The sequence below is a fragment of the Thalassophryne amazonica genome, chromosome 7 (assembly GCF_902500255.1).
Source record: "Thalassophryne amazonica chromosome 7, fThaAma1.1, whole genome shotgun sequence".
Taxonomy (NCBI): Eukaryota; Metazoa; Chordata; class Actinopteri; order Batrachoidiformes; family Batrachoididae; genus Thalassophryne; species Thalassophryne amazonica.
The window spans coordinates 104,367,755-104,371,397 of NC_047109.1; the positions used below are offsets into that span (position 1 = coordinate 104,367,755).

The window sequence follows — 3,643 nt, forward strand, 5'->3', positions numbered from 1 at the left end:
TTCACCCAAATTACTGACCTCTGGATGACCTTGCCTGGGTAGTTTTGGAATCCATTGTGTAGCACATTTGGGCCCAATCAGGATGAAAGTCAAACTCCTCGATCTTTGGCAAAATGACTCGTTTAAAGGCAATTTCTGTGTCAACCATTATTGACTTACTAAGTTTGATAGAAAAAAGTAAAAGTATGTGGGAGCAGTAGACCTGCAAATAGACAGTCAGACATCACCATGGCCATTTACACTCTGATGATTAGCCCAACGTTTGCTGACGGAGAGTTGACCAATGCTAATGTTTGTCATTTTCACAGAAAAATTTTCAACATGCTTTAAATCGGCAACATTCATGCTAAAACTCCAGCAAGAGCTGAGCTCCACTACCACTGAGTCACTTCTGCTAGTGCGTCGTTACTGCTCCGTTGCCCTCTGCCAGTGTTCGCTGGCCAACATCACTCCCTCTTGATCCCTTGGGCATGAAGATATATGTAGAAATGTGAAGGAATGTGCAGAACCTGTCTCAACAATGCACCGGTAGCAATCACAGAGTTATATCGTCAGACGTTAAACTACATCCTGTGTGAGTCAGTGGACCGTTGACAAATGTTGAACTCCACCAGTGGTGACCTCTGCTGGGCTATGCCAACCTGCATCGGAGACAGGAAATTTGGACACCTGGAGAGCACCTTCACCAGCATTTCAATAGATTTTTGTAAATCTGCTACATCGGCTAGAGTCAGCCACTTCGTGTCATAGTGAGAATGGACCCACAACAAATTAGACCTCTCTGTGCACTTCTAGAACCTACCTCCATATGTGTGCCAAATTTGGTGCAAATTTGAGTTCAAATTTTCAATTTAGGATTTTGACCCCAGTGACGTTGAATGTAATGATTGACCATTGGTAAAATTGGTCTTGCCTGGACAATTTCAGAACCCACCTCCATATGTGTGCAACGTTTTGTGTAAATTTGAGTGAAAAACACATTTTGACCATTGAGTCAATGATTATCTCCACCAACGATCGAATATGAATCCATTTCCACAGTAAGGAAACATGTTTCCTTACCGTGCATATGACAATAAAACCTTGAATTGAATTTGTATCCATTTTCACTATATTACAGATTAAAAGATTTGTGGAGGTTTGTTTCAATATTTTTTTTAAAATCCTGCCTTGTTGGATGCTGATCATGTTTATTAGGTTTCTGGTCATACCTCCACCACAGTGGTCCTTGGTTCAATGCCATCTGCGCCCTATGATCAAAATGTCAAAGCTGATGTTCCCTCACAAAGCAAATGGTCAGCCTCTGTGGAGTCTCCCTAAATTCAACAAGTCAGTTCAAAGCATTACATATGAGCAACCTTGCCCATCCCACAAGGAAGCACTTTGGTGCCAGCGGTAAGGGGAAAAATTCCTTCAGGCATTTTTTGATTATAGGAAGAACCCTCAAACACCCTCAAACACAGCAGCCTGAGACTCTGCTTTGGCCATTCTAACAAATTAAAAATAAAAGAAAACACAACAAAGAATTGTTAATAAGCATTCACTTCACACAGTTATTTCCACCAGTACTCAAATATTCTCTGGAAAGACCTGCTGGTTGCTGGTTAGTGTCCAAGTTGCACAACAACACAGTAAGACAGGAAGCACCAGGACCCTAAAGACCTGGACATTTGTTCTCCTGCAAAGATATTGGCATCACCAAATACCTCTGTCCAGTGACCTTATGACTCCATAGGCTCTTCCCATTGTCTCTCAGTCTCAAAGACTGAGAACTTAGAGACACGAATGTTAGGGCCCCTTCACACATAGTGTGAATTTAGTCGATTTGTGCACAAAGTGTGCATGAAGCAGGAATCGTGTGCAAAATGTGTAATTTCGTAGCTGCCTCTAATGCCTGTTGCTACAACTATTTGCACACACCAGCGGCTGGATGTAAAATTTGTCTATGTGCCCCACGACCGTGAAATTGCCGAGTGTACATGTGGCATGCCAGAGTGTCAGCTCCCCCCACAACACGTGCGCATGTGTTTCATGCGCCCCCACCCCACACACACACACACACATACATCTGTGCATGTGGTTTGCACACTCCCCTTAGGCGAGGCATCTCTCATCTGATCACAGAGTGACATCTTGGTCTGTGCGCTGACAGGACAGGGGACATGGCTGACTGCCCCACAGCTGTTGGGACATCTCCAGTTCTGGACACCACAGCTGCAACACATGTCCTGTGTTTTGATGGATGTGCGTGTGTGGTTGTGTGTAAATACATAAAAACATATCGCTTTTGCGATGGGAGGAGAAACGGGCCGTCAGTCCATTTGCACACAAAGCAGGTGATCTGAATGTCACGTCTGACAGGACACGCGTGTCGGGCTGTGAGCGGCGCACCGCAGGACAAGTCAACAGTATGACAAATATGCCGCTTTCAGTCACGTATCAGCAGAAATATGCCTTACCAAATGTAGTTTGGTCAGTTATCACAGCGCTTCCCCCCCTTTTTTTTTTAGAAAATACATTTATCTGCTTGTTGATTTTAGCCATTTTCACACTGCTGTTACAAGACAGTGATTGTAGTGCAGTGGTAAAGTTCCTGTCTGGTAATCAGAGGGTGTGGGTTTGAATCCTGTGGCTTTTTTTCTTTTTATTTAACCAGGGTTATTTAAGGGCCCCTTCATAACTGTATGTCTGTGACCATGGGTCATCTGTAGAAGAACAGACGGATCATATTTTTATTGCTTGCTTGATAAATGCGGTGTTTTTATATGGTGTATAAGTTTATTTCATTTTCAGGCAGGTTCCTGCAGCTTTCACAGGACTGCGATTCTATCTCAGTGGTAAAGTTTCTGACTGCCAATCAGAGCTTTTGGAAGGCACGGGTTCGAGTCCCGTGGGTGGCATGTAATTTTTATTTATTTATTTTATTTTCAGCAGCTGCGTGATGTGTAACCACATCGTGCAGCTGCTGTGAAAAGCTGCTGTGTTCCTGCGTGCACAAAACTGTCGCAGCATGTATTTTAAAAAATTTTTTATTCATTTTTTCTTCACAGCACCTGCACAATGTGATTACACATCGTGCAACTGTGTTCCCACGTGCACGAACCATCACACCAGCATCGTGCACGGCTGCACGGTGCCCGTCTGCGCGATGTTTTATGGTTCAATCATACGAGCTGTTTCACTGTGAGTCGCCCTGAGATGTACTTTATTCGCACGATGTGTGAAGGGGCCCTTAGGTTTGACACTTTCACCAGATACAGATACATAATGGCTGAGTCCAGAACATCATTGAAACCTTGATTTTAGTCTTAATCTAGTTGGAAGGGAATAATGAATTTTATTAAATGCAGAATGTCAACTTTTTTTTGAGGGTAATTCCATAGAAATAATAGCAGTCTGAGAATTACATCAATTTTTTATGTGTGGTGGCCACTTTTTAAAGGACCACAAATTAATGGTCAAACTAGCTGCCAAGCTGTTTCTCGAACACATCACTACCCTTCTTCATATAAAATGCATCTGGATAGTGAAGCTGGATGGTGTAGCATCAATAGGGGAACAAGTATTTCTTCAACTGTGGTTTTAATGCTTTCTTTTTATACCATTCCCTGCATATTTTAGTGACAGAATTGTGAATAAGAGG

The 3,643-nt window shown here is 42.9% G+C and overlaps 1 non-coding gene across 1 annotated transcript; it reads left to right on the plus strand.

Moving 5' to 3' along the window:
* The first annotated feature begins 2,820 nt into the window (after positions 1–2,820).
* Positions 2,821–2,900, plus strand: trnag-gcc. Its single transcript has one exon. It is a non-coding gene; the product is annotated as a tRNA-Gly (tRNA).
* The last annotated feature ends 743 nt before the right edge of the window (positions 2,901–3,643 follow it).